Genomic DNA, 12,290 nt, shown 5'->3' on the forward strand with positions numbered 1-12,290 from the left:
ATATATATTAATTTGTATGGACGTTGATAAATGATAATGAATATTTAATATTTATGAGAAGTTGTGATTGATTTGTTGGATAATCTCGAGGTAAAGTAATATTTTTGCAAGTTTATTTACCTAACTTAGTTAATTAATACATGATGTCATTATAATTTTATAGAGGTTCGATAGAAGTCATGGATGATTATTCATGGATGTATCTAGATTCACCCCAAGGATTGTGGAGGATGGATTATTGTAATGGGGTTCAGGGTTTTATTAATTTCACAACATCTATTCCCAGAAATTTTACTGGAGGCGGTATTAGGTGTCCATGCAGGAAGTGTCAAAATAAAAAGTATTTGCATCCAGATGTTGTAATGATGCATCTTCTACACAAAGGGTTTATAGAGGATTACCAGTGTTGGTATGCACATGGAGAGGTATTTGTTAGTAATAGGAGAATGGAAGAAATGATGGTTGGGTCAACTTTTAATGCTAGCAACGTGCATGAAGCGGCAAATGATAACACTAATCCTTACAGAAATATGGTTATGGATGCAATGAGAATGAATCAAGATAATATCAGTCAATGTCCAATCATAGAAGAAGAACCTAATGCAGAAGCAGCTAGGTTTTTTGATTTGTTGAAAGATTCTGACGAACCATTATGGGATGGCTGCACAAACCACAGTAAATTGTCAGCCGTGGCACAAGTGTTCACCATCAAGTCAGATCATGGGTTGAGTGAGGCCGGGTATGATAAAATTATTGATTGGGCAAGAAGCATTTTACCTGAAGGGAACAGGCTGAAAGAGAACTTCTATGTTGCGAAGTCTATGATGAAACCTCTCGGTTTAGGATACCAGAAAACTGACATGTGTCCTAACTTCTGCATGTTATACTACCTTGAAAATGCTAAGATGACCGAGTGCATGACATGCGGGCATTCCCGTTACAAACCCAGAACTGGCAGGGGAAAGACTCTAGTGGCATATAAAAAACTTAGATATTTCCCGATCACACCTAGACTGCAGAGGTTATTCATGTCACGAAGGACTGCTGAGCACATGACATGGCACCAAACTCATGATGCGGTTGATGGTGTGATGGTGCATCCTTTTGACGGCGAAGCGTGGAAACGCTTTAACAGTGTGCATCCTGACTTTTCAGCTAAATCAAGGAATGTCCGTCTTGGGTTGTGTACAGACGGATTCAACCCATTTGGGTCATTTGTTGCTCCCTATTCTTGTTGGCCGGTCATACTTACAGTTTATAACTTGCCACCGAGAATGTGTATGAGGCCGGAGTTCATGTTTTTATCTACTGTCATACCCGGTCCAAGCAGCCTGGGGTGGAATATAGATGTTTGTCTTTGACCATTGATTAATAAGTTGGCACAGTTGTGGTCCTCCAGAGCTCTGACTTATGATATATCGAGGAAACAAAATTTCCTTATAAGGGCGGCTTTGATGTAGACTATCAATGATTTTCCAGCTTATGGAATGCTTTCTTGTTGGAGCATGTATGGGTAACTCGTATGTCCATACTGCATGGAAAACAACAAGGCATTCACGCTAGCAAACAGAGGTAAAGCTTCTTTTTTTGACTGTCACCGTCGCTTCTTGCCACTTAATCACAGGTTCAGAAAGAACATAAAAGATTTCTTTGTTGGTAGAGTTGAAAAAGATGTTGCATCCCCGCGTCTTTCTGGTGAAGAATTGCATCATGTTATATCAGAGTATGGTGACATTGTGTTTGGCCTTCAATCAGGTAAGCAAAAGTTTCATGGTTTTGGTTTGACCTATAATTGGGTAAAGCGAAGTATCTTTTGGGAGCTTCCTTATTGGGTAAATTTGCTGCGATGTCGCGGTCGCATAAATTATTTACCCTAGCTTCAAACACAACACACAAGATAGTATAGAGCAAGCAAGGGTCGATCCCACGAGGAAGATTTAGTTCAGATTTTTTATTGCTATACATTATGCAATTTAGGGGGGTTGGATGTTATATAGGCTAAAGAAAAAATAAAACAAAAAAACTATCCAAACAAAATTTAATAAGATCAGAAAAATTATCAAGAGAACAAAACCTTGGTCGCAATCACACATCCACCTATAGAAATCAGAACTGATCCTTGAAACGAAATTCCAGTTTATATTCTGAATTTTTTATCTTTTCTTAACATTGGTTAATTAACGGATCCGCCGTATAACTAACCCTAACCAAACAAATAATCACAGTGTCCGCACTAATGATTTAATCCAATGGCAGCCTTAAGATCTAGATAAAATTCATTATCTTAACAACTAAGTTGTCTGCTTATGTTGCTTTGATCGAATGTTCTCCCTAAGATTAATAACGTAGATCCGCTACAATTATTAAACTCAGTTGCTTCACAAGTTCATATACCACAACTCCGGTTTTGATATCAAAACTTAGCAATAAATTGTCTATAATAATAACTTAGAGTCCGCTCTAGCAATTAAAATAAACAATCATAGGAAAAATAAGCATAGGAGAACAAACATATTCATCATATAAACTGAAAAGAAAAGGTAGAATAGATCTCACACAGTTCTTGAAATCCGAAGGTTTCCGTGTCCTTGCAACCAAGAAAATGAGTTTAGCCTTGCATGTTTATTGAACAACTAATCAAAAAGATGGAAGAATACATGATTTAGGGTTTCTTAGAGTAGGGGGGCGTTTTTTTCCTCTTGGGTGGCTGCCCCCCTTCTCTTCTCTCATTCTTTTTATACGCTAGGAAACCCTAATCTCTATTTTACAAAATAGTCCTCCCTTAAGTAGATAATTTACATTTAAGTAGTTCAATAACTATTTTCCTAAAAAAGGAGAAATAACTTTGCATGAAATCTTCAAGCTTTGACTTAGAGGAGCTACATTGCTGAAATAAAAACTTGGATGTCGGTTTAGATGCTTCGGAACGTAATCTACACTCGTTTCTTCACGAAACCTGTTTGCTGGCAGAATTCAGTTGTCATCTTTGAAAAATAATATCTCCCTCATATGACATCGTTTTTGGCTGAAATTTGGAGCGTTTATATAACTTTGAGTCAGGAATCCAAAACAATTGACTTTGCATCAATTGGACTTTTTTAGCTCTAGATATTCAAGTCGGACTGACCGAAGGTCAACACTGGCAGATTGCGAGATTTGACTTTGAAAGCTGTGATTTCCGTGCTCTTCCTTATTTTATTATCTTGCCTTATATTTCCAGAAAGGTATGGATGTTAGCTTTTTAATGCCACTTGAATCACTTCATTTCGACCTTTAGAGCTCACGTTCTGCACAAAACATCGACTGAACGTCAAATCTGCCAATTACCTTCAATTTACTCCTTTTTGCATCTTTCATCCAAAAGTGCCTTCAAAACATAAAACAAAGAATATCAAGGCATTTTATATATAAAACATAGGCAAAACACTAGTTAAATGTGGGTGAAACTATCGAATAATATGGTTGCATCAAATACCCCCACACTTAGCTCTTGCTCGTCCTCGAGAAAGGATAGGTAAAATCAAAATCAAAGTTAAATTAAATCAAATCATTATGACCAATCTCCTAATCTCCCATCAATATCCAAGAAATATATGCATTATAAACAAGAACACAATTAAGAAGGATAAAGAGTATAAATTTTCATGAATTTATTTACATGCAAACTTCAAAACTCAATTAATTGCGGGATTTAAATGAAATCTATGCCATGCCAAAGTGATAGGTCCTCTCATTGATATACACTCCAACACTCACGTGTTTAGGGCTTATGTGTTTAAATCTCTCAAATTCAATCAATGAATATGTTTCTACCATAAGCTTGCTCTTCAATCTCATCTCCATTACTAACATATTACAAGCAATGCATGAAATCAAAAGGTCTTATTTCCGGTTGTAATGGGGCTAAGGTTAAGGTGAGGTAAAAGAGAGTAAAAGAGAAGGTTCAAACCAAAGAAAGTAGAGCATTCTAAAAAATGATATTTCAAACAAGATATTCCATCAAAGCACATAAATTTTCCATCTTTAATCACCAATGCTTAACTTTTTTTTTTTTTCAAGCTCTTTCAACATAAAATCTTAAGAACATAAAGGAACATTTCTTTCTTTTCTTTCTTTCTTTCTCTCTTTTTTTTTTTGTATTTTTTTTTTGTTTTTTCACCTTTGGCAACTTGCCCATATTTTCATCAAGCATCACTTCTTCTTTCTTTTCACATAATTTCCAACCATAATTCCATAAGATATCACAAGTATATGCTCTACTAATCCTTGGCCAGGGGAAAGGAAAACATATATAAAGTTAAGGCTTATACATGGATAAAGCAAAGTAAAAGATAAACAAGCTCAAAAGGGGCTTACTAAGGATAATATGCTTTATGTTGGCTTTTTTTTTTTTTTGGCTCTCAAGTGATTAAAATTCCTATTGCCTTTATCATCTCCATGTATATGTGTAATGCGAATGTAATCTCAACAAGATATGAAGCAAGTTCTAGAGATGCATATCATTGAAAGAATGCACAATCAAAGAATATAATGTTCAAGGCTCAAAAGTTTGCATTGGTATTACACTATAAAGTCAACATGGCATATTCTCAAAGTCAATCCCTAAACCAATTAAACCTTAAAATTTGCATGCATACTCCTTCATTTGATTTATATCTTCATCTATCTCAATTAATTCTCATAAATAATACTCATATTCTCAAAAACCAATGGGAGTTAAAAAGATCAAACATAATTTTTTTTTTTTTAAGAACAACAAAGAAAACTAAAATAAGAAAACCAAAATTCTCTCAATACCCCCACACTTAAAACACAACATTGTCCTCAATGTTGAAATAAAAGCAAAGGAACATAAGAGAATGACATAAAATAAATTAAAATGCAAAAAAATAAAAGATAACGAAAAAGAAAGCAAATCTGATTTTTTTTTCTTTTTGTGCTGGGTTGCCTCCCAATAAGCGCTTTTGTTTTATGTCATTGGCTTGACATTTGGCATGCTCATTCTTCATAGATTGGTTCAGCTAACTCTACAGAAACGGTGAGTTCTGTCTTCCAACCTTCATAGAAAGGTTTCAAATGATGCCCATTTACCTTGAGTACTTTGTTGGTTTCTAAACTTGTAATTTCAACTGCACCATAAGGAAAAACATTAGAAACAACAAAGGGTCCAATCCAACGGGAGCGCAACTTTCCAGGAAAAAGTTTCAAACGCGAATGATAAAGAAGGACTTTGTCCCCAACATTAAATTCTTTTCTTATAATCATTCGGTCATGGAGACTCTTAGTCTTTTCTTTGTAAATCCTTGCATTCTCATAAGCATCATTTCGAATCTCTTCCAGCTCTTGCAATTGCAACTTTCTTGCAATCCCGGCAGCATCATAATCCATGTTACATTTTTTAATGGCCCAAAAAGCTCTGTGTTCAAGCTCCACCGGTAGATGACATACTTTTCCATAAATCATCCTATAAGGTGACATTCCTATAGGTGATTTGTAAGCAGTCCTATAAGCCCAAAGTGCATCACCAAGTCGTAGACTCTAATCTCGCCGGTTGGGTTGCACTGTCTTCTCCAAAATGGACTTGATTTCTCGATTTGAAATTTCAGCTTGGCCATTTGTTTGAGGATGGTATGCTGTGGAAGTCCGATGAGTCACATGATATTTGCGTAACAATGCTTCCATTGAACGATTGCAAAAATGAGTACCACGATCACTAATGATAGCTTTAGGGATTCCAAACCTGTCAAATATATGAGTCCTGATAAAATCTAAAACAACCTTAGCATCGTTAGTTCGTGTGGCTTTTGCCTCAATCCATTTGGACACATAATCAACAGCAAGAAGGATATAAAGATTGCCAAAAGAAGAAGGAAATGGACCCATAAAATCAATACCCCAAACATCAAAAATTTCACTTACAATAATATTCATTAAAGGCATTTGATTCTTATGAGTGATATTACCTGTTTTTTGGCATTTTTCACATGATTTGCAAAAATGATATGCATCCTTAAAAATAGAAGGCCAATAAAAACCACTTTCAAGTACCTTGTGGGCCATTCTTTTTGCTCCAAAATGCCCACCACAAGAATGAGAATGACAAAAGGTAAGAATGGAATGAAATTCATCTTGTAGTACACATCTCCTAACTACTTGATCCACACAAAATTTCCACAGATAAGGAGTATCCCAAAAATAATATTTAGCATTAGCTCGTAACTTGTCTTTTTGGGATGTAGACAAACCTGGAGGGAATTCTTTGGTGACTAAATAGTTCACCAAATCAGCATACCATGGTCTTGTAGAGGAATGTAACACATACAACTGCTCATCAGGGAATGTCTCTCGTATTGTTTCGGTTTGTATATCCTTAGTCCTTAGTCGGCTCAAGTGATCAGCCACATGGTTTTCGGCACCTTTTTTGTCTTTAATCTCAAGATCAAATTCTTGTAAAAGCAAGATCCACCTAATCAATCTTGGTTTGGACTCCTTTTTCTTCAAAAGATACCTTAAAGCTGCATGGTCAGTAAAAACAATGACTTTTGTACCAAGTAGATATGACCTGAATTTTTCAAGAGCAAACACTACTGCAAAAAGTTCCTTTTCAGTTGTATGGTAATTGCATTGTGCTCCGTCCAACATGCGGGAAGCATAAGCGATAACATGCAAATTCTTCCCTATTCTTTGCCCAAGGACAGCCCTTATCGCATAGTCACTCGCATCACACATTATCTCAAAAGGCTCATCCCAATTTGGTGGTTGGATGATAGGTGCAGATGTGACACGCTTTTTAAGCTCATCATGGGCATCTTTCCATGCTTGATCAAACACAAAATCCACTTCTTTAGCTAATAGTTTGCACAAGGGTGATGTAATCTTCGAGAAATCTTTGATAAAACGTCGATAGAAACCTGCATGGCCAAGAAAAGAACGAATTTCCCTCACGCAAGAGGGGTAAGGCAATGATTAAATAACGTCTATTTTAGCTTTATCAACCTCTAATCCACGTGAAGACACAACATGCCCAAGAACTATTCCTTGTTCTACCATAAAATAACACTTTTCATAGTTTAAGACAAGGTTGGTTTCAATGCACCTTTTCAAGATCAAAGATAAATTTTCTAGACATTTATCAAAAGAATCACCATACACTGTGAAATCATCCATGAAAACCTCAATTATTCTTTCAACATAATCAGAAAAAATACTCATCATGCATCTTTGAAAAGTTGCAGGTGCATTACAGAGACCAAAGGGCATTCTCCTATATGCATATGTACCAAATGGACATGTAAATGTAGTCTTTTCTTGATCCTCAGGATTAATAACAATCTGATTGTATCCACTATATCCATCAAGAAAGCAATAAAAACACTTACCTGCTAGACGTTCAAGCATTTGATCCATGAATGGTAATGGGAAATGATCTTTGCGTGTAGCAAGATTTAGCTTTCTATAATCAACACACATTCTCCATCCACTCGAGATGCGAGCAGGAATGAGCTCATCCTTTTTGTTTTTCACCAGCATGATTCCGGTCTTTTTGGGCACCACATGGATTGGCGCTACCCATTTACTATCCGTGATGGGATAAATGACTGTTGTATCTAACAGTTTCAAAATTTCAGCTTTCACTACCTCCATCATAGGCGGGTTCAACCTCCTTTGCATTTCCCTTCTTGGTTTCGCATTGTCCTCCAATAGTATGTGATGCATACACATTGAGGGACTAATGCCCTTGATGTCAGCTAAAGTCCATCCAATGGTCGTCTTGTGATCACACAACAACTTCACAAGTTTTTCCTCTTGCGTATTTGTCAAACCTGTTGCTATAATAACGGGAAGTGTGTTGTTTTCACCAATGAATACATACTTCAAATTATCGGGCAAAGGTTTCAATTCTAACTCGGGGGCCTGTAAAATAGATGGCAAAAGCTTTTTATGTGAAAGTATTAAATCAACAAAGACATTACCATGGGGAACAGTTTGCAAAGATTGCAAAGCCAATGCTGATTCGTGCACATTTTGGGGAACACATACGTGCCTCTCCATCTTTTCTATATCGGTAAAATCATAGCCATAGCTCAAGGCTACACTTAATCCATCCTCACACTCAAAATCAAAAACTTGTTGCACAAAATTATCAACTTAGTCATAGCATGTGATAGAATAAACATTGCTATAAGGATATTTCATTGCATCATGAAAATTAAATTCAATCTTTTCATCTCCTACTTCCATAAACAAAGTATCCTTACCACAATCAATCTTTGTATTGGCAGTTTTCAAGAATGGTCTCCCAAACAATATAGGAGTGCTGTTTGATGAATCACAAGAGTCATGTTCCATATCAAGAATATAAAAATCACATGGAATGATCAAACTATCAATCTTGACTAGGACATCTTCTATCACACCAAGTGGGTAAACAAAACTCCGATCCGCAAGTTGTATTACAATGCTAGTTTTATTCAAAGGCTCAAGACTAAGAGAATCATAAACATGTTTGGGCATAACACTAATGGATGCACCTAAATCACACAAGGCCCTTTTAAAACTAGCATTACCAATAACACATGGGATAGTAAACGCACCTGGGTCCTTTTGCTTCAAAGGCATATTCTTTTGAACAACAGCAGATACAACTTCACCCATACTTACCATTTCATGACCTTTCAGTTTGAAAGCTCTCTTGGTAGTACACAACTCTTTTAAAAATTTGGCATACTTAGGAATTTGTTTGATAGCATCAAGTAAAGGAATGTTGAGTTCTACTTTCTTGAAGACCTCTAAAATCTCTTTTTCTTTGTCCTCTTTCTTTGACCTAGAAGAACTCACAGGAAAGGGTGGAATTGTTTTAAAAATGGAATTCATTAAGTGAGGACTTACCTTTGGAGTGTTGGTCGATGTTTCAGTTTGTGGAGGAGGAGGATGTTCCTTCTTTGTACTCAATTCAGTTTCTATCTCTTCTTTTTCTTCCATCTCAATTTGTTTCAACCTTTTCTCTTCAAGTTCATTCCCACTCCGCAGCATGATCGCACTAACATTCTCTATTGGATTCAATGCTTGGGAGGGAAATTTTCCATTCATTTGTGCTTCCAATTTCCCTACACTTGAAGCTGCTTGCCCCATTTGCTTCTCCAAGTTGTGAATACTTGACCTTGTTTCCTGTTGAAAAGACATGACATTTTGTTGTAAAGTCACAATGTTAGAAGCCAAAGTTTTCATCATCTCACGAAGATCATCATTAGATGACGACCCCATAACATTGGAGTTTGTGAATGGAGGGGGTTGTCTTGCTTGATAATTCTGTTGGGATTGAAATCCATTGGGATGGAATTGTCGGCCTTGATTGCCTTGTTGAGGTTGGTTCCCATACCGTAAGTTAGGATGATCTCTCCATCCAGGATTGTACATGTGGGAAAAAGGATCATACTTACGCTGAGGTTGTCCATTAAATGCTCCATCAACTGCATTAGCTTGTTCAAATCTTCTTGCATTGTTGGGCACATATTTGAAGTATGTCCTTGTAAGGAGCATATGCTACAAGCTTTCACCTGTTGTACATTGCCACAAGCCAAAGAACGCACAAGAGAAGTAAGATCATTAACTTTATTCTCAAGGTTAGAAATACTTACCTCATTTACTCGTTTGTTTGCGAAGTCTCCACGAGTGCCAAACTGTTTTGAGTTGGCTGCCATGTTTGAGATTAATTGGCGTGCAGCCTCGGGTGTCTTATCTACCAATGCCCCTCCACTTGCAGCATCAATGATACTACGGTCAGTAGGTATCAATCCTTCATAGAAATATTGAATGAGCAGCTGATCGGGTATTTGATGATGAGGGCACTGAATACATAGTTGCTCAAATCTTTCCCAATACTCGGAAAGTGTCTCTCCATGAGATTGTCGAATCCCACATATTTCTTTTCTTATGTTGGCAACTCGAGATGCTGGGAAATACTTCTCAAGGAAGATCTTTTTCATGCCATTCCAAGTTCCAATTGAACCTGGGAGAATGGAGAAAAGCCATGCTTTTGCTGCCCCTTTTAAAGAGAAAGGGAAAGCTTTCAACTTAACTTGTTCTTCGTCAACTCCATTCGGTTTCATGCCAACACAAACCATATGGAACTCCTTGAGATGCGTATGAGGATCTTCTCCTGCAAGACCATTAAATGTTGGTAGCAAATGTATAAAACCAGATTTGAGCTCAAAGTTTACACTATTGTCGATGTTTATGCACAATGGCTGATTTTCCACGTTAGGAGCAGCAAGCTCCTTGAGTGTTTGTTGTCGTGCATTAGCCATGGTGTTGAGGCGAGTTTCCTTTCGTAACCTGCGTAAAGTTTTTTCTATTTCGAGATCTAACTGCACTTGACTTTGATTAGTAGAACGGGTTATTGGCATAAAGCATCAAGAAAACTCAAAAGAAACCAACCACGCAAGAGATCGAAAACAATGCAAATTGTACGAAAATCTTACGTTAGAAAACTAAAACTGCATAAAAACCCTAGAAAACAGCGGAATTTGGCCTTGATAGAGCAGGGCTAGTGGTGTACCACTAGTTCTGTTTAGAACGTCGTTTTCCTTTAAGAAACAAAAGACCGAAACCTAATTCCACCAAAAAATCTGTTTTGAACAGTACCGTTCCCGCAAGTGAACAGTACCGCCGCAAGCAAAAATTCTGTTTCTCTTTTTTTTTTTTCAGAAATATAAATAATAATCACAGCAACTAAAAATAACAGTAAAAACACAAGAATCAACTAAAATTACATTCCCCGGCAACGACGCCAAAATTTGCTGCGATGTCGCGGCCGCACAAATTATTTACCCTAGCTTCAAACACAACACACAAGATAGTATAGAGCAAGCAAGGGGTCGATCCCACGAGGAAGATTTAGTTCAGATTTTTATGCTATACGTTATGCAATTTAGGGGGGTTGGATGTTATATAGGCTAAAGAAAAAATAAAACAAAAAAACTATCAAACAAAATTTAATAAGATCATAAAATTATCAAGAGAACAAACCTTGGTCACAATCACACATCCACCTATAGAAATCAGAACTGATCCTTGAAATGAAATTCCAGTTTATATTCTGAATTTTTATCTTTTCTTAACGTTGGTTAATTAACGGATCCGCCGTATAACTAACCCTAACCAACAAATAATCACAGTGTCCGCACTAATGATTTAATCCAATGGCAGCCTTAAGATCTAGATAAATTCATTATCTTAACAACTAAGTTGTCTGCTTATGTTGCTTTGATCGAATGTTCTCCCTAAGATTAATAACGTAGATCCGCTACAATTATTAAACTCAGTTGCTTCACAAGTTCATATACCACAACTCCGGTTTTGATATCAAACTTAGCAATAAATTGTCTATAATAATAACTTAGAGTCCGCTCTAGCAATTAAAATAAACAATCATAGGAAAAATAAGCATAGGAGAACAAACATATTCATCATATAAACTGAAAAGAAAAGGTAGAATAGATCTCACAGTTCTTGAAATCCGAAGGTTTCCGTGTCCTTGCAACCAAGAAAATGAGTTTAGCCTTGCATGTTTATTGAACAACTAATCAAAAAGATGGAAGAATACATGATTTAGGGTTTCTTAGAGTAGGGGGGCGTTTTTTTCCTCTTGGGTGGCTGCCCCCCTTCTCTTCTCTCATTCTTTTTATACGCTAGGAAACCCTAATCTCTATTTTACAAAATAGTCCTCCCTTAAGTAGATAATTTACATTTAAGTAGTTCAATAACTATTTTCCTAAAAAAGGAGAAATAACTTTGCATGAAATCTTCAAGCTTTGACTTAGAGGAGCTACATTGCTGAAATAAAAACTTGGATGTCGGTTTAGATGCTTCGGAACGTAATCTACACTCGTTTCTTCACGAAACCTGTTTGCTGGCAGAATTCAGTTGTCATCTTTGAAAAATCATATCTCCCTCATATGACATCGTTTTTGGCTAAAATTTGGAGCGTTTACAGAACTTTGAGTCAGGAATCCAAACCAATTGACTTTGCATCAATTGGACTTTTGTATCTCTAGATATTCAAGTCGGACTGACCGAAGGTCAACATTGGCAGATTGCGAGATTTGACTTTGAAAGCTGTGATTTCCATGCTCTTCCTTATTTTATTGTCTTGCCTTATATTTCCAGAAAGGTATGGATGTTAGCTTTTTAATGCCACTGGAATCACTTCATTTCGACCTTTAGAGCTCACGTTCTGCACAAAACATCGACTGAACATCAAATCTGCCAATTACCTTCAATTTACTCCT

At 36.6% G+C, this 12,290-nt stretch overlaps 1 pseudogene; it reads right to left on the reverse strand.

Moving 5' to 3' along the window:
• Window positions 1-1,480: 1,480 nt before the first annotated feature.
• LOC140954614 (uncharacterized) lies at window positions 1,481-8,024 on the reverse strand (annotated as a pseudogene).
• Window positions 8,025-12,290: the final 4,266 nt, after the last annotated feature.

The sequence above is a fragment of the Populus alba genome, chromosome 15 (assembly GCF_005239225.2).
Source record: "Populus alba chromosome 15, ASM523922v2, whole genome shotgun sequence".
In the NCBI taxonomy this organism is placed as follows: Eukaryota; Viridiplantae; Streptophyta; class Magnoliopsida; order Malpighiales; family Salicaceae; genus Populus; species Populus alba.